Source organism: Etheostoma spectabile, unplaced genomic scaffold (genome assembly GCF_008692095.1).
Source record: "Etheostoma spectabile isolate EspeVRDwgs_2016 unplaced genomic scaffold, UIUC_Espe_1.0 scaffold00019180, whole genome shotgun sequence".
Lineage (NCBI taxonomy): Eukaryota > Metazoa > Chordata > Actinopteri > Perciformes > Percidae > Etheostoma > Etheostoma spectabile.
In genome coordinates this window covers 14,727-34,512 of record NW_022604725.1, presented here as the reverse complement: position 1 = coordinate 34,512, position 19,786 = coordinate 14,727, and the positions used below count along the sequence as shown (strand labels likewise).

Here is a 19,786-nt window from a genome sequence, read left to right as displayed (position 1 = left end):
GTTTCCAGTGTCGCGGCTCCGAACCAAAACGTTAGTTGGGACAGACGGACCGCTTGTTTCTTTAGGATAACTATATTAGCTTTAGACCGGCTGGTAGCAGCTTTGTGCTTGTTTCTTTAGGATAACTATATTAGCTTTAGACGGCTGGTAGCAGCTTTGTGCTTGGTTCTTTAGGCTAACTGTATTAGCTTTAGCCTGGCTGGTAGCAGCTTTCTGCTTGTTTCTTGAAGCTAACTATATTAGCTTTAGACCAGCTGGTAGCAGCTTTGTGCTTGGTCCTTTAAGCTAACTATATTAGCTTTAGACCGGCTGGTAGCAGCTTTCTGCTTGTTTCTTTGGGCTAACTGTATTAACTTTAGCCTGTTTGGTAGCAACTTTCTGCTTTTTTCTTTGGGCTAACTGTATTTGCTTGAGCCTGGCTGGTAGCAACTTTCTGCTTGTTTCTTTGGGCTAACTATATTAGCTTTAGCCTGGCTGGTAGCACCTTTCTGCTGGTTTCTTTAAGCTAACTATATTAGCTTTAGCTTGGCTGATAGCAGCTTTCTGCGGTGGGAAATGGCCGGGAGACGTTGTGATTATGTGGCATTAATCAGGGGATTTAGTTTGTATTTGTAGAGAACATAAAACACTGACTACTGTAGCGTCCCTGACTACCCATGAAAACCATGACATCATTGTATCAGCGGCAGCTGCTGCCTCCGGTACTTTTCTACACACGAAGAGCCTCACTTCCCATAACAATAAACCCCATCGGACTAACGTCACATCCACACGTTGCCCACATGGCTACCTGTCTTAAAGGGGAACGGTCGGATGGTAATAATCATGTAAAGGAGAAACGGTGAAAGGTTACTTTTCTATCAAGCAGCAAAAAAGTATTAACGTCAACATCGTAACGTCCTGCAATGTGACTTTCGCGCATGCGCACATCGCGATGTCAATGCTAAAACACAATATGTTCAGCCCTAACTGACGGTATGCTTCAGTAAGCTAGTTTGCCACTTTTATCTTGGGTAATGCCACATGTAAGTATATCTTAGTTTATTTAGATACCCAACATAGGTTATACTACGTACACTGTATAACAATACATTACGTGTTTCTTTATTTCATCTTACATTTTTGCTAGCCTGTTGTGTAGTTATATTGTTTTTACAATTATCTTTGTTTAATATCTGTGACTCATTACTATCTAAGTAACTGGTCATTGTGTTTTCTCCCAGTTTCACCCTTTGTTACTCAAATAAACGTGTTACAAGGATCCCGGTCGCCAGTGCTTGATGGTGGAAGGTGTTTAGCTGCTGGTCAGATTGCACTGCGTTACGTACGTGAAGGACAAGACATATTTCATGGTAAGTATTTCCAGGTAATCTCTGCACCTCTGTTAATCTAATATTACCATGTAATAAAATTGAAACAGGCAGTTTTGCATTTTCCACCACTGATTCATGGTTTTTATTTCAGAAACTACCGGAAGCATTTCCAAGTAATCACTACACCTCTGTTTTTGTATTATTACCATGTAATTAAATCGAAACAGGCAGTTTTGCATTTTGCACCACTGCCTTCTAAATCTCTAACCATGTGCCATTTCTTGCCTAAAACAATATAACCAACAATATGTTAAATTAAATTTGATAGATCTAACTCCCTGATGGTCTAATGGCTAGGATTTGGTGCCCTCACCGCCGCGGCCGGGGTTCTATTCCCGGTCAGGGAATGGTCAGGACTTGACAGATACAGATTTAAAAGAGCAAGTTTTGGTTGATTTGTCAAATTCTTCCTCATTAGTTTAACGTTTTAAAGAGTACCATTTCCTTTAAATCAGACCCCCGACAGAGGATGTCTCCTTTTGTCATCATTGATGGGTCATAAACACTTCATCTGCCTCCATCTCAATAACAATTCTTTTCATTTTTTCAAGCAGTAACTAAACCCCTAACCAACATTTTTAACTGAAAACCAATGTATGTGAGAGTCAAGTAATGTTATTGTTGGATTCAGGTCCAAATTTTGACATTATAGCGCAATGCAAAGGTGCATAACAGATTTTTTTTCTACATACCTGGAGCGATGCAAAGCAGGGGTGGCCAACTAGTCAAGGAACAACAAGAGACTTGGTATTTAAGACTACAAACTGACTATGTGACAGATGTGTAATCTGTCATGTCCTGCCTTCTGAAGCTCTAGCCAGGTGCCATTCCTCGCCTAAAACAATATGAGTCATTCCACTAAGTGAAAAGAAAACTCACATCTACAAAGATAATTTTGAAAGATGTGACTCCCTGATGGTCTAGTGGCTAGGATTCGGTGCTCTCACCGCCGCGGTCCGGGTTCGATTCCCGGTCAGGGAATGGTCAGAACTTGAGAGACTCAGGTGTGATGTTTGAAAGAATAAGTTCCTGGACTTGATTTTGATTTGTCAAATTCTTCCTCATTAGTTTAAATGAACTGACAACATCAGTTATATGACTTACAGTTCTCAAAGACGCACACAATCTCAACTGGTTATCCTGTAGACAGCTTGTCTCTTTTTCTTTTCTCTCACTTTTTGTCTCTGTCTGGCCTTATGTATTTGCTTGTATTACATCAAGTGACCTGCATACCAATGGCCGTAAAGATTAATATGTACAGTACATGGTTTTCAGAACTGTACCTTCAGATAAAGGTAAGGCCACTTGGGTTATCTTTGGGCTGCTCTATATTCACCTGCAGAATGATAAACCCTAGAGTTGGCTTACTCCAGGTTATTTAAGCAACAAACGTCCCTGGGTGGACTTGAACCACCATCCTTTCGGTTAACAGCCGACTGCGCTGACCTATTGCGAACAAGGTGAGGGCCATGTGGGGCCTCTGAGCATCATTTATAGACTAATTAATTATTCTCGAGTCAAATTTTTATTGGAAAACACATACTAACATGAACATAGAAGGGCCATGTCGGGCCTCTGAGCATCACTTATAGACCAAGTAATTATTCTCAAGTCAATCTTTTTATTGGAAAACACATACTTACATGACCATAGAATATGTTTAGTTTTCTCTTTTTAAGTAATGCATATTAGTATCTCCATACTTCCAGCCAACAATCTCCTATATTACTGACACATTTCATCTCTCCTCCATCTGTACAGGCTTAGCAATATACTTAAAATATAAAAGTAAAAGTAGCCTTATGAATGACAAAGCTCCCTGGACCAGACACATGTTACTAGAGAGCACACTGAGAAACTACAGTGGACATGGAGAAAAGACTCTTTATTCTTTATTCTTTATATGCCATTGCCTACATTTTAAATGGCCGTCTCCCAATAGGCCTAAAACATATATAAACATATAGCTTATTTATATTGACAGAGACTGGGACTCCAGGTTAATAAGATTCTGACCGAGTAGCAAGATATGAATTCAAGTGTGATTTTGTGAGAAGTCTGTGTATGTTCCAATTTAATTAGATTAAATTTTGTAATGGTAACTCCAGGGAAATTATTTGAAATTTAGTGAGGACTAGATTAGAACTGGATTTAAAGCTGATTCTGGTTTCCAACTTCGGCCCAGGTGTGTCTGTTAAAACACAGATGGAGACAACTTCTCTCTGTTGATTTATTACACTCAATCATCAGTATAAACATGGGGGGGGGCAGCTCTGCTATGAATGTGCGTGTGGTAATAAATGAAATAAACAACATTGTAAAGGCTACCATACACAATGTATAGGAATCATATATGCCAGTAAATAATAACAATAAACCAACAACTAATTACATTATCTTAATGTGCAAGGACGTTCAACAATCGCCATTATATCGAATAAACAGCCAGGTGTAACCTAGCCAACAGGAGAAGAACGTAAACAAGCTAACTTTTAAATGTACCAGAACTACAGACCAATACAACAACAGGCTTACATGAACTGACAACATCAGTTCTATGACTTACAGTTCTCAAAGACGCACACGATCTCAACTGGTTATCCTCCAGACAGCTAGTCTCTTTTTCTTTTCTCTCACTTTTTGTCTCTGTCTGGCCTTATGTATTTGCTTGTATTACATCAAGTGACCTGCATACCAATGACTGTAAAGATTAATATGTACATGGTTTCCAGAACTGTATCTTCTGATAGACATAAGGCCACTTGGGTTATCTTCAGGCTGCTCTATGGTCTCCTGAAGAAGGATAAATCCCAGAGTTGGCTCACTCCTAATTATTTAAGCATCAAACGTCCCTGGGTGGACTTGAACCACCATCCTTTCGGTTAACAGCCGACTGCGCTGACCTATTGCGCCACAGAGACTGCATATGTCTGATGTTTTTTTTATTTCTGATTCTGATGTAGAGATGGACAACGACTCAAAAGCATAATACTTCTTGCCGTGACATAACAAGAAACAGTAAAAAAAAGAGGTCGGCGAGATAGAGTTCAAGACCCTTTTTTCAGGACACCCAAACTTTGTCGCTCGATATGGCAGGAATTCTATGCATCCAGGGCCAAATGTTTTACCATTTCATCCACTACGGGCCCCTAAGGAACTTTACATGTGTTGACAATAAAGATGCTCACAAAACGCTGTACTTGCAATCGCGTTTCTCGTGCACATTCATGTCCTCTTAAATACAAAGAACTGCTAAGTTCTTTATTCCCAATATCAACTCTTAGACATTAGTTCCAAATGATAATACTAGTTGTTAGAAGTGGGATTTGAACCCACACCTCCAGTGGAGACTGCGACCTGAACACAGCGCCTTGGACCGCTCGGCCATCCTGACTGATCCAACAGGTCTTCAGTAGGACCTGTCTCAAAAATTATAATATAGTAAATTAAACATGTCATGATATAGTAGGTTCTCAGTCATGAGAACCTGCTATATCATGACATGTCTGACGGGGCGCTACCTATACCATCCAAAGACTGAGACTGCAGCAATATGTTCAATGCCCGTATATGTTTAATGTATTCATATTTTCGTTATTTTCACAATGTTTATTCTTCTCATCGGGTAGGATTGCCTTTTTCCTAGGTGGCATATTCCCCTGGGCCTGGTGGTATCTGGCTGCACCAGAGCACCTGGGATGTCAGGCTTTAAATCCCCACCTCTGAAAAGTGCCGCTTCTTAGCCGGATTATGTCTGGCCATGTCATAAATAATAGAGTCGAGGCCTCAAAACTGAGAATATATTGGGGCGTGATATTTAAATTACAATCGTTTCTAGCCGCTGCATTTATCAATGTACGATCATTCTTACGCTCTGATTGGTGTGATAAGAACGTTTCATGAATCTCACGTGAAGCCTGTCGTACGTTAGGTTAATAAATGAGGGCCATTAGCTCTAAGGATGTGCTTCAATACATAACTGAAGTGGACACACTAATGAGTAGCACAATGGTGCAATCTGTTTACCTTGTCATACACTGTAAAACTTTTCACCGTAAATTTACAGTAATATACTGGCAGCAGCTTCGCCAGTAAACTACTGTTAATTTACAGTAAGCATACTGTATTTTAAAATTAAGGTATTTTACTGTAAACAGGTATACAGTTACTAACTGTATTATTTGAATTTACAGTAATATACTGGCAGCAGCTTCACCAGTAAACTACTGTTAATTTACAGTAGGCATACGGTTTTAAACTACAGTATTTAACTGTAAACAGGTATACAGTTACTAACTGTATTTGAATTTACAGTAATATACTGGCAGCAGCTTCGCCAGTAAACTACTGTTTATTTACAGTATGCATACTGTTATTTTTAATTACAGGTATTTTACTGTAAATAGACATACAGTTTTACTTTATTTGAATTTACAGTTTTTTTTGGCAGCAGCTTTGCCAATATTACACTAAAAATATAATTTCATGTTTATTTTGATTTACTGTAAATAAATATAATTAAATTTGTTGTACATGTACAACAATTGTGTTGACAGCACAAAAACATAGTGTTATGAAATTCTCAGTATACTGATCCAGAAGAATAAATTCTGCAGCTTTAAATAAACCTCAGGGAACACTGCAATAAATAATTAGTCTTAAATAACAAGGAAAAAAGCAAGATTCAAAATCTAATTAACTCTTTATTTTAGAATCAATCATAATGTAGTAACTCATCTTGTAACTGCTTGGCTCCCATGCAGTAACCGTTTAAATCAACAATTTATAAAACATCAATGAAACACTTGAATGGGGCAAAACACTACATACAGCCGCAAGAACTGAACTAAACAACACAAAAACTAGCAGATATTGTTAATTGATGAATGACAAATGATATCTGCAGCTAAACAAAACAATACAAGAGAAACTCAAACAAAGTCCCACTTGAAGTCGTTGAGCTTCCTGATCAGGGTGCAGACATGCGGGTTCACTGTTGAAGGTTTCTTCTGGACCATCTTTCCAGTTTTTCTGCTGGGTGCCTTTGATCCTCTCTCAGGATTAGTCCCCATGCAGATCCTAAATGACAATGGAACAACACAAATGCTATAGGTTAATGAAGAAATGGTTCATTTTGGAGGAGAATATATCCTCTTTTAGTGTTAAAGGCACTACAGCTTAATTTGTATTTTTCTTATACAAGTAGTATTCAGCTACTAAACAAGAATAAAAACTGTATGTAATGTATGCCATTGTAGAATTACACATTCCAAAGGAAATAAACAATACAGTTACCAATAATTTAGAAATGTCCAGAAGTATATAATTTCTGGAAAAGATATTTTACCGCATAATACAATTAAGTTCACTTTATTCCTTCTGCATTTGTTGGTAACATTTCATGAACATTAGAGCTGTGTTGTTACAGTATTATTTTAGAAGACTTTAATGAGGGAAATATTATTTTATTTTGAAATGTCACAAACAGTAACGATGCTTGACGGTGGTAGTTATGTGGCGTAACGAGTGACAATAGGCTGGGTTTTTGCAAAATTACTTTAAACCCCTAAGTTGTTTTTTTAATTATTTTAGTCAATGTTTATGCTTGTAGCAAATTAGAAGCTTTAGCTACTGAAATTCTAATCTCTGAGCACTTAATCAATAAAAAGTCAATCCCGGTGTATAATACAGTATGTGTGGAAAATCTCCTACCTCTGAATGAACTCCAACGAGCATGCAGCCTGGTCCTGGTATTGCAGGTTAAAGTTGTAGTGAGTTGACATTAGAACAGCAAGTCCCAGCTCAAAGGACCCCCCCTCACTGACAACCTGGCCCTCCACGCTCACACCCCCGCTGATCAGTCAGTTGGACCTAAAAGAAATAGGAATATAATAGAAATGGTAACAATATGATTTCATTGTACGTAAATTAATTTGATCTGAATTTATTTACATATCCCCATATTTTTTTTAAACCACGTGAAATGTCTTCATATTTATGGCTATGGTAGAATTATACATTGTTCTACAATTTGCTTTACAATTATAAAACTAAACCTTTTTTCTATGGCATTGTGGCTATACCCAACAAATACAAAGCCTGATGACTTTCCATCAGTGTATTTTCCCCCATAAAAAATGGTGTGTTAGGTCATGACAACCAACATATATTTTTGTTAATGCTCTGTAGTATTGACTGTAATATAAAATATATGATATAATAATGAACTCAAAAAGGTAATGCAGAGTAGACTGCTATACAAACAACGTACTGGTACTATTAATCTCAGGCTTTCAGGCAGCAGGACAGTCTGGATCATGGCGGGAGTGGCAGACACCTGCAAAGAAAAAACATAACAAAAATGCAATAATTACCTTATAGTAGCATTTTATGCCTTTATTTGGATAGGACAGCTTAGAATTGAAAGGGGAGAGAGAAGGGGGATGACATGCAGCAAAGGTCCGCAGCTCGGAGTCAAACCCGTGGCCGCTGCATCGGAGTTAAAAATGACAATAAACAGTTTGAAAAATAGATGACAAGTCAATATTATATCTTCGTTTGCACAAAAAGTCCTTTATCTAAAGTTATAGTTTTAGTAGTAAACCAAAGCAAATATGACTAAACAATGTTCATTAGCAGAAATAAAAAAGTCCGCCTAAAATCTTTGAAAAATAGACCATGAAACCGTTTTTTTTTTTTAAAAGTCTGTTATCTAGCTAGCGCTAGTTAGAGTTATGGTTTTATAAGAAAACCCGAGCAAATATGAGAGCACCAAAGTCTGTAAGGTTCCAGTAGATTCGGGTAGATGCAGCACTGTGTTAAGGATTTTTCAAAACGCGTGGACAGTATAACGTTAGACTCCTTGAGGAAAATGTTTCTATGGGGTACTAACGTTAACGTCTATAGGGTTCTAACACCGTTAACGTTGAGCCATCTTAACGTTAACGGTGTTAGTGGTAATGTTACTGACCGTGATAACGTTAGCTAACCTAGCTAACATTACTACTAACACCGTTAACAATAAGCTAGCTAGCCGTTAACGTTGTTAGCGATAATGTTAGCGACCGTGATAACGTTAGCTAACCTAGCTAACATTACTACTAACACCGTTAACAATAAGCTAGCCGTTAACGGTGTTAGCGATAATGTTAGCGACCGTGATAACGTTAGCTAACCTAGCTAACATTACTACTAACACCGTTAACAATAAGCTAGCCGTTAACGGTGTTAGCGATAATGTTAGCGACCGTGATAACGTTAGCTAACCTAGCTAACATTACTACTAACACCGTTAACAATAAGCTAGCCGTTAACGGTGTTAGCGATAATGTTAGCGACCGTGATAACGTTAGCTAGCTAAACACATTACTACTAACACCATTAACGTTGAGCCATCTTAACGTTAATGGTGTTAGCGATAATGTTACTGACCGTGATAACGTTAGCTAGCTAGCTAGCGGTTAGCTAACATTACTACTAAGTCAGTGTTTGTGGTAGTTAATTTTTAGCGACCGTGATGAAGTTAGCTAGCTAACAAATACCACTGACACCATTAACGTTAAGATAGCTTAACGTTAACGGTGTTAGTAGTAAAATTAGCGACCGTGAACACCAGATGATTAACTCTACTAGCTAGCTAGCTTAACGTTACTGTTACTGGGTGATCGGCTGCCATATCTAAAAAAAAAAAATGAATCGATAAAACTATTCTTAACATTTCAAGGCATGCAGGCAAACAAAAATATTTTCAAACTTACATAAATGTTGAAAAAGCCGCTGACTCGCGTCCTCTTGGTGAAACTGCTGTCCACGCGCTTTCCTCAGAGACTGATATGCATCACGAGCCTGTCGTTGTCTTAAATATTTTAAATTGTAATCCCCGCTTTTTTCTTTATTTTCCCGAGATGCACTGCAATTTACAGTAAATCTGTAATCTGCACCATTCTGCAGATATGTGCTGTAATCCTAGACCGTTAATTTTATTTTCTCCCAGAATGCATTGCCACATACAGTATAATCCTGTATAATAGTAAAACAGTAAAATACTGTGAGATTTTAGCTGTAAATTTACATCAAAGGTTTACAGTGTAAGCTAAAGCCTTTTCCCAAGCTAAAAGAAAACAAGGCGCTCTTCTGCAAACGCACAGCTGGGAGTGCTTGAGAGTCCTTTGAGGTGCAGCGTGATTTTAGGCTGAGATGCTTCGGGTGTGTTAAGGTGTGAGCCCAAATAGTCGTCGAACAACAAAGACCAGACAGCGATCAGGTGATAGAACCGGGGTATTGATGTCCCATCCATGCAACCGATGGATATGATCAAAATCTGTAAACAGCCCAACGACACCACTGGAAAGTCAGCATTACTACAGGATCCTGGATGTAAATTTATTAATCTGCCAGAACATGACTTGCCACTTTTCATGGGCTGTCAACAACTTTTCCAGCAGTTATATCATCTCACCATGGAAATCAGAGTTAGCAGAGGATGGTTTCAATCCATCAACCTTTGGCTCCATTGTGCCACTCTACTGTAATTCACCCCAGATGGGACTTGAACCCACAATCCCTGGCTTAGGAGGCCAGTGCCTTATCCATTAGGCCACTGGTGCTTTTCATCCCCAAAGCTCACCAATTCAGGAGAAATACATATACAGTTCTGGAGACGTAATGAAACAGTAACCTTGACCTTTGACCTCCAAAATTGAAATCAGTTCATCCGCGACTCCTACTTCTCTCTGTTGATTTATTACAATCAATCATCAGTATAAACATGGGGGGGGGGGGGGGCAGCTCTGCTATGAATGTGTGTGTGGTAATAAATGAAATAAACAACATTGTAAAGGCTACCATACACAATGTATAGGAATCATATATGCTAGTAAGTAATAACAATACACCAACTACTAATTACATTATCTTAATGAGCAAGGACGTTCAACAATCGCCATTATATCGAATCAACAGCCAGATGTAACCTAGCCAACAGTAGAAGAACGTAAACAAGCTAACTTTTAAATGTACCAGAACTACAGACCGATACAACAACAGGCTTACATGAACTGACAACATCAGTTCTATGACTTACAGTTCTCAAAGACGCACACGATCTCAACTGGTTATCCTCCAGACAGCTAGTCTCTTTTTCTTTTCTCTCACTTTTGTCTCCGTGTGCCGTGCGTGCCTGCTCGTGGTGTGAGGTGCATGTCCGCGCTATTCTCCAACATGGACTCCAAATCACACCTGATAGACAACCTTTAGTACAAAATTAAAGTAACAAGCCAATTTTGTAAAATGTAGGGAGTAGAAAGTACCGATATTGTGGTAAAATGTAAGGAGTAAAAGTAAAAGGTCGCCAAAAAAATAAAGAGTAAAGTAAAAATATCCGCAAAATCTTCTTGAGTACAGTAATGAAGTGTTTGTACTTCGTTATTTTGTTATTGAAGTATTTGTATTTCGTTACTTCCCATCTCTGATGACTGTAAAGATTAATATGTACATGGTTTCCAGAACTGTATCTTCTGATAGACATAAGGCCACTTGGGTTACCTTCAGGCTGCTCTATAGTCTCCTGAAGAAGGATAAATCCCAGAGTTGGCTAACTCCAGATTATTTAAGCAACAAACGTCCCTGGGTGGACTTGAACCACCATCCTTTCAGTTAACAGCCAACTGCGCTGACCTATTGCGCCACAGAGACTGCATATGTCTGATGTTTTTTTTTTTCTGATTCTGATGTAGAGATGGACAAACGGCTCAAAAGCATAATACTTATTGCCGTGACATAACAAGAAACAGTAAAAAAAAGAGGTCGGCGAGATAGAGTTCAAGACCCTTTTTTCAGGACACCCAAACTTTGTCGCTCAATATGGCAGGAATTCTATGCATCCAGGGCCAAATGTTTTACCATTTCATCCACTACGGGCCCCTAAGGAACTTTACATGTGTTGACAATAAAGATGCTCACAAAACGCTGCACTTGGAATTGCGTTTCTCATGCACATTCATGTCCTCTTAAATACAAAGAACTGCTAAGTTCTTTATTCCCAATATCAACTCTTAGACATTAGTTCCAAATGAAAATACTAGCTGTCAGAAGTGGGATTTGAACCCACACCTCCAGTGGAGACTGCAACCTGAACGCAGCGCCTTGGACCGCTCGGCCATCCTGACTGATCCAACAGATCTTCAGCAGGACCTGTCTCAAAAATTATTATATAGTAAATTAAACATGTCATGATATCATGACATGTCTGACGGGGCGCTACCTATACCATCCAAAGACTGAGACTGCAGCAATATGTTCAATGCCCGTATATGTTTAATGTATTCATATTTTCGTTATTTTCACAATGTTTAGTCTTCTCATCGGGTAGGATTGCATTTTTCTTAGGCGGCATATTCCCCTGGGCCTGGTGGTATCTGGCTGCACCAGAGCACCTGGGATGTCAGGCTTTAAATCCCCACCTCTGAAAAGTGCCGCTTCTTAGCCGGATTATGTCTGGCCATGTCATAAATAATAGAGGCGAGGCCTCAAAACTGAGAATATATTGGGACGTGATATTTAAATTACAATCGTTTCTAGCCGCTGCATTTATCAATGTACGATCATTCTTACGCTCTGATTGGTGTGATACGAACGTTTCATGAATCTCACGTGAAGCCTGTCGTACGTTAGGTTAATAAATGAGGGCCATTAGCTCTAAGGATGTGCTTCAATACATAACTGAAGTGGACACACTAATGAGTAGCACAATGGTGCAATCTGTTTACCTTGTCATAAGCTAAAGCCTTTTCCCAAGCTAAAAGAAAACAAGGCGCTTTTCTGCAAACGCACAGCTGGGAGTGCTTGAGAGTCCTTTGAGGTGCGCGTGATTTTAGGCTGAGATGCTTCGGGTGTGTTAAGGTGTGAGCCCAAATAGTCGTTGAACGACAAGACAGCGATCAGGTGATAGAACCGGGGTATTGATGTCCCATCCATGCAACCGATGGATATGATCAAAACCTGTAAACATCACTGGAAAGTCAGCATTACTACAGGATCCTGACAGGGTAGTGGATGTCAATTTTTTAATCTGCCAGAACATGACTTGCCACTTTTTATGGGCTGTCAACAACTTTTCCAGCATTTATATCATGATTCACCTTACCATGGAAATCAGCGTTAGCAGAGGATGGTTTCAATCCATCAACCTCTAGTCAACTAATATCAAATAATAAATGTATTAATTTTTATTACAACAGCATCGAAGATGTTAAAATCACACAGTCAGCGCCCAAAGTGCCTTGGCCAGTAAAGTTCACGTTCATTTCACCTCTGACCTCAGTCAGCATCACATGCACCTGAAACCCCACCCAACAGTGATGTCACAGGGTACTGGTGTACACCTGGGCCACGTTCAGCCCCAACAACAAGGTTTAAAAGCATTAAAAAATGGGTCCAATCCATTTCACTTTAGATATTTATTGCCCATCAACACGCCACAATTGGGCAAAATTATATAATGCTTGTTAAGCACTATAGCAAAAACAAATGACAAATATATACACTCTTTGTAGTGCAGATAACATAAACATTAACTGATGATTAGGCACTGCTGGGATTTGGACCCAGGATCTCCTGTTTACAAGACAGGTGCTTTAACCACTAAGCTACAGCGCCTCCTACAGGATTGCCTGTCATGCAAGATTACAATGAGCTAGTGACCAGGGTTCCAACCATCCATCCATCTTTGTCCAGCAGCTCCAGAGAGAGCTATAGAGAGAGAGTCTTCCGCTGAAGGCTCTACCACATGACTGTGTTTCACCAATCAAACGTCGTTGTGCAGTCACGTGACCATACTCGATCTCAGCATACTCTATCTTTACTTTGTTCAAGAAACTCATGCTTCAGAAGCAGACGTGTCATTTTGGAGGAGTCAATGGGGAAGAGATGCGTAGTTTTAGGTAATAGGTCAGCAGGGGTCGCTATACTGCAGGGAAAGTTCAAGGAACCATCCTCTGCTATAGGATTTAGTAGAGAATAGTTTTGATCCATTGATCTCTGGGTTTTGGGCCCAGCACGCTTCCGCTGTGCTATTCTGCTCTGCTGTTTGCACTTAGGGGTAACATGTAACATGTAAAGCAGGAGCTCTACCACTGAGCTACATACCCTGAAGATTTTCAGATTTGTTGACTTTTTTCTGAGATAGACTTAGACTTATCTTTATTAATCCTTTTGGGATGACTTACCGCAAAGAAATTGAAATACTACAGAATAAAAGAAGAAAACTGGGTAAAACATGTAATGTTAATGTTGTATATGGCTTCAACCTGTAAATGCAACTGTGGTGGCTTGAAATCAAACCTGGTTAAAATGATTGCACTGCTGTGGTATAAATCATAATCAAAAAGTAACACACCTGCTGCCTTTCTGCTGGACAATACAAAGTTCACTGCAAATCTTGTACACATCTGGGCATTGAGACTGAAAATAAATGCTAAGAGATGCATTGGTGGAGATGGGTTGCTTCCAGTACCTATGAGATAATACAAAAAGCAGAGCTACACCTGTTTGGACAAATGTTCATAATCTTTTCAATTAGTTAGTAGTAGTTACCAGACACGGGCAAAGAACAAATTGTAGTGCCCTGCCTGTGTCTGTGGATCCTCGTGGAGGCAGCTTAATTGGTTGATATGCTCTCTTATTTGTACCATAACAGAGATCTAATATTTTTATCAAATCGGGTTGGGCAAGTAACCTTTCTGGCTACTTCTTGATAAATAAAGCAAGTAACCACACAATGAAAACTACTGCAATGGCTGGGAATTGAACCCATGTCAACTGCTTGGAAGGCAGCTATGCTCACCACTATACCACCATCACTGGACAACGCATTTGATGTCCTTAAAGGTTGGATTTTTCCTTTTTATTAAATTAAGGCAATAAGCTCAATTTCCAAAAGACGATTTTTTAAATTTCTCTTTTTGGTCAACTTCAGCATGGGTTCCTAATCGCATGCATACCACTGTATGCATGTATACCTGCATGTAAAATTAGCCGCATTGACACAAAAAAAGAATTTTACAGCAGAAAGCACAATTTTAAGGACACACAGCAGACCTACAATGAAATTGTATTTGCACTGCTTTGAAAATAGTAAGAACCTTCTTCATCACAAACCTGATGGTGCAGTACTTGATCCACATGGATCCACTTGCTGTCCCTCTGGCTGTTCCTCCCTCTGTCCCATTTATGTTTTCTTCCTCCTCACTCTCTTCTTCATCCTCCTCACCCTCTTCTTCATCTTCCTCACCCTCTGGAATATCCCTCTCTGTGTCAGAGCCCTCCCTTTCATCACACGCCCTCTCTCCAAACTCCCCCAAACTCCTCTGGCTCTCCCTCTTCCTGCTCTTCAGCCCCTTGATTTGTTTCTCTCACTGCTGTTTTTCTCACTTTTTGTTTAATAGGGCGCTATATCACTTCCTCGTTTCATGATAAATATTAAAAGAAGATAAAACGTAGGAGTATGCATTACATTTCCCTCCCTACTCAACACAGGCATAAAGCCTGTCGATTACTTTACACAAACGTAGTTATTTGTTATCGCAATGCAACAGCAAAGACGGATGAAGTTACGTGTTAACATCCAGAGATGCTAAAAGTACTCACTTCCCCTACTCAAGTAGAAGTAGAGAGAATTATGTTAATAAATACTCTGGTAAAAGTATAAGTACTGATTTAACTTCTGAACTCAAGTAAAAAAGTAACAAAGTAAAGGCTTAGCAATTTACTTAAAGTATAGAAGTAAAAGTAGCCTAAAACATATATAAACATATAGCCTATTTATTGTGACAGAGACTGGGACTCCAGGTTATTAAGATTCTCACGCAAGTATCAAGATATGAATTCAGTTGTGATTTTGTGAGAATTCCGTGAATATTGCCATTCAATTAGATTCATTTTGGTATTGATGATGCAAAAATAATAACTAACTCCAGTGAAATTATTAAAATTTATTGAGGACTAGATTAGGACTGGATTTAAAGCTGATTCTGGTTTCCAATTTGGTCCCAGGTGTGTCTGTTAAAACACAGATGGAGACAACCTCTCTCTGTTGATGCTTATTACAATCAAGCATCAGGATAAACATGGGGGGGGGGGGGGGTAGCTCTGCTATGGCTGTGTGTGTGGTAATAAAATAAATAAATAACAAGGAATCATATATGCTAGTAAATAATAACAATGAACCCACTATTAATTACATTATCTTAATGAGCAAGGACGTTCAACAATCGCCATTATATCGAATCAACAGCCAGGTGTAACCTAGCCAACAGTAGAAGAACGTAAACAAGCTAACTTTTAAATGTACCAGAACTACAGACCAACACAACAACAGGCTTACATGAACTGACATCATCAGTTAAATGACTTACAGTTCTCAAAGACGCACACGTTCTCAGCTGATTATCCTCCGGACAGCTAGTCTCTTTTTTTTTTTTTTTCACTTTTTTCTCCGTGTGGCGTGTGCGCCCGCTCGCGGCGTGAGGCGGGTGTCCGCGCTATTCTCCGACATGGACTCCAAATCACACCTGATAGACGACCTTTAGTACAAAACTAAAGTAACAAGCCAATTTTGTAAAATGTAGGGAGTAGAAAGTACCGATATTCGAGTAGAAGTAAAAAGTCGCCCAAAAAATAAATAGTAAAGTAAAAATACCTGAAAATTCAACTGGAGTACAGTAATGAAGTATTTGTGTTTTGTTACTTCCCATCTCTGATGACCGTAAAGATTAATATGTACATGGTTTGCAGAACTGTACCTTCTAATAGAGGTAAGGCCACTTGGGTTATCTTTGGGCTGCTCTATGGTCTCCTGCAGAAGGAAAAATCCCAGAGTTGGCTCACTACAGATTATTTAAGCAACAAACTTCCCTGGGTGGACTTGAACCACCATCCTTTCGGTTAACAGCCGACTGCGCTGACCTATTGCGCCACAGAGACTGCATATGTCTGATGTTTTATGAGCGGGAGTTCGATCTTTAAGCCACAAACATTTGCTTTATGGCTTTTTGAGGTCGTGCTGCACATGTATGCTTATCAGGCTATTTCCTGTTACTCAGAAATTGGGGAAGCTGACTCATGCTGAAATGTAGAAGCTGGACGTGCATTGCCTTTTTCTTACATGTCAATTGAAATCTGACTTTGAATTCAAATATTTGGCATCCAAGAAAGTTCTGGAACTGATGATGTATCAGTCGTTTTGCTGGTGGTTTCTTGGTCACAGCAACCAGCTTGATCATTGACATACAGTTGCCGCCACCTATCACTAAACTGTGGGGTGGGGCCTTACGTATTTGCTTGTATTACATCAAGTGACCTGCATACCAATGACTGCAAAGGTCAATATGTACATGGCTTGCAGAACTGTACCTTCTGATATAAGGCCACTTGGATTATCTTTGAGCTCATAGATCCTAGAGTTGGCTAACTCCAGGTTATTAAGCAACAATCGTCTCTGGGTGGACTTGAACCACCATCCTTTCAGTTAACAGCCGACTGCGCTGACCTATTGCGCCACAGAGACTGCGCCCGGCTGATGTATTATGAGCGCCAACTTGATCTTTAAGCCACAAGCATTTGCTTTATGGCCTTTTGAGGTCGTGCTGCACATGTATGCTTATCAGGCTATTTTCCTGTTACTCAGAAATTGGAGAAGCTGCCTCTATGGTCTTCTGTAGAAGGATAAATCCCAGAGTTGGATCACTCCAGGGAGCTCGATCTTTGAGCCACAAGCATTTGCTTTATGTGAGCTTTGCTAACTGTGAGAAACTGTCACAAACGCAGATGCGAGGTGATGCAGCGGCGTCTAGAAGCTGAGGAGACAGGCTTAATTGCGGGTGGTGGAACATGTCTATGTCTGTGGATCCTCATGGAGGCAGCTTGATTGATTGTTATGTTCCCTTATTTGTGCGATATAACAGTGATCTAATGTTTTATCAAACCGGGTTGGGAGAGTAACCTTTCTGGTTACTTCTTGACGATTAAAGCAAGTAACGTCACTCAAAGAAAGTTACTGGCTGGGAACCAAAGCCATATCAACTGCAACACATCTGGGCATTGAGAATGAAAATAAATGCTCAGAGATGCATCAGTGGCTTCCAGTAACTATTTGATATTATAGTGTTATCCATGAAGGCACATCTGCCGTTTGTCATAATGAGATGTGTGACCGCAATTAAAGAGCACCTCTCGTGTTGGCAGGATTCGAACCTGCGAGGAGAGACCCCAATGGATTTCAAGTCCATCGCCTTAACCACTCGGCCACAACAACCTGAAAAACAGTGTAACACTGATTTGCACTAATATTTACACTGACTCACGAAAAAAAACACGAGTAAAATTAAAAAACACTGCATAAACTTTGCTACCATGTGTTTATTTAAATATGGGTACACTTTACATGTAGGTGTATACTTTACTGCAAATTAAACTGAGATGTCAGGGTTTCAATCTCCACCCCTGAAAAGTGCTGCTTCTTAGCCGGATTACGTCTGGCCATGTCGAAAATAGTAGGGGCGAGGACTCAAAACCGAGAATATATTGGGGCGTGATATTTTAATTGTTGTGATTGTTGTGTGCCTTTAATATCACACATGTAGATATAATGAAAGAAACTGCCTAGCAAACTCTTTTGAAGGTTCCATGGTGTAATGGTTAGCACTCTGGACTCTGAATCCAGCGATCTGAGTTCAAATCTCGGTGGAACCTGTTTTTAAGCCACAGCACAGGTGAAAACATTCAACCTTTCAACTTTCCACATCTAGTTTAAAGTAAGCTTATGTTGGTGGGGGCATGTTGAGGAGTCACCTGGTTGTTACAGTTTTTTGGATTGCTTAAGCACGATTTTCAAAACAGGGCCCGTGTTTTCAAAACATTACACACAATTAGCACAACCACACACACCCAACTAGCAAAACACTACAGATCCTTTGCATAATTAAACACTCTTGTAAAAACTATACACTTCTGTTTAAAAACCACACTTTGTTACCATATGAAACACACACGTTTCACATTACTATACTCTGTTTGCACGAGTTCCACTCTGCTCTGATAAACCTAAAACACTTTTAGCACTTCTACTTCCCTATGATTAGAGTTGGCTACCATCAAGTACAAATATAAAGTAAATTCACCAAACGCTACACAAGACCAATGTTGCAGACTGAAGAAACTCATTTCTCAACACGACCAAAATGTTGACATGGAGATTCATAATACTGTAACAAAATGTCACTTTACGTATTGTAAAAAACACTAGACATTGTCTCTTCGCCTAGCTGGATCTGGCCAGAGAATTTCATCAACATCGCAGGCAATGTTGTCATTAGCAAGACACCTTGGAAAGAAACGTCTTGAATGACGAATCCATCCTTGTATTGCTGCTACCTCCATCTGGTCACAGGCCTCCTCCATGGCTTGGATGAGGGGTACCTCAGCCTGGAGACGGAGATCATATACCTTCCACCGCCATGCCGAGAAAAACTCTTCTATAGGGTTGAGAAATGGAGAGTATGGTGGAAGATATAGGACGGTGAAATGTGGATGTTGCTGAAACCAGTTCTGAACCAGAGCAGAGCGGTGGAAAGACACATTGTCCCAGACAACAATGTATTGCATATGATCGATTTGATCTGCTGCTGTTATGTTGTGCAATTGGTCCAAGAATGTGAGTATGAGTGCTGTGTTATAAGGGCCCATATGGGCATGGCGGTGGAGGACCCCATTCTGTGTAATGGCTGCACAGAGTGTTATATTACCCCCACGTTGCCCTGGGACATTGACTATAGCCCTGTGGCCAATGATGTTTCTTCCCCTCCTTCGTGTTCTCGTCAGGTTGAACCCAGCCTCATCTACGTAGATGAACTCATGCTGGATCTCCTCTCCATCCATTTGTAAAACTCTCTGAAGAACAGTGTCAGGCAAAATTGTGTTCAGTGTAGATCTAGTATACATATTACAGTACAGTAAAAGATTATGAGACAGTATGCAAGATCACAATGCTTAGGTGAATACATACCTCTGCATAATCATGCCGCAGTCGTTTCACCCTTTCGGAATTGCGCTCGAAAGGCACTCGATAAATTTGCTTCATTTGAATATGTTTTTTATTAGGATGCGTGCCAGTGTTGATGTTGAGACCTGATGGATATTGTTGAAACCGACGGGTTATTGACAATGTTAGCTTGGAGCTGATTGAGGGTTATAGCATTGTTGGCCAAAACCATGTTTACTATGTCCCTCTCGCTGTTCTGTGAACATAGGAGGCCTTCCCCCTCGTCGTCCCTGACCCTCAATCCTATGTAGAGAAAAAAACAGTAAACAATAGTACAGTCATTTCACAGGAAAAGGTAACAGAAGTGCTGATAGTGCAT

At 39.8% G+C, this 19,786-nt stretch overlaps 6 non-coding genes across 6 annotated transcripts; 2 read left to right on the top strand and 4 right to left on the bottom strand.

Moving 5' to 3' along the window:
- Nucleotides 1-2,282: 2,282 nt before the first annotated feature.
- Nucleotides 2,283-2,354, top strand: trnae-cuc (transfer RNA glutamic acid (anticodon CUC)). Its single transcript has one exon. It is a non-coding gene; the product is annotated as a tRNA-Glu (tRNA).
- Nucleotides 2,355-4,220: 1,866 nt separating this feature from the next.
- On the bottom strand, nt 4,221-4,294 carry trnan-guu (transfer RNA asparagine (anticodon GUU)). Its single transcript has one exon. It is a non-coding gene; the product is annotated as a tRNA-Asn (tRNA).
- A 5,612-nt stretch (nt 4,295-9,906) lies between these two features.
- trnar-ccu (transfer RNA arginine (anticodon CCU)) lies at nt 9,907-9,979 on the bottom strand. Its single transcript has one exon. It is a non-coding gene; the product is annotated as a tRNA-Arg (tRNA).
- Nucleotides 9,980-12,955: 2,976 nt separating this feature from the next.
- On the bottom strand, nt 12,956-13,028 carry trnat-ugu (transfer RNA threonine (anticodon UGU)). The gene has a single exon. It is a non-coding gene; the product is annotated as a tRNA-Thr (tRNA).
- Nucleotides 13,029-17,601: 4,573 nt separating this feature from the next.
- trnas-uga (transfer RNA serine (anticodon UGA)) lies at nt 17,602-17,682 on the bottom strand. Its single transcript has one exon. It is a non-coding gene; the product is annotated as a tRNA-Ser (tRNA).
- Nucleotides 17,683-18,047: 365 nt separating this feature from the next.
- trnaq-cug (transfer RNA glutamine (anticodon CUG)) lies at nt 18,048-18,119 on the top strand. Its single transcript has one exon. It is a non-coding gene; the product is annotated as a tRNA-Gln (tRNA).
- Nucleotides 18,120-19,786: the final 1,667 nt, after the last annotated feature.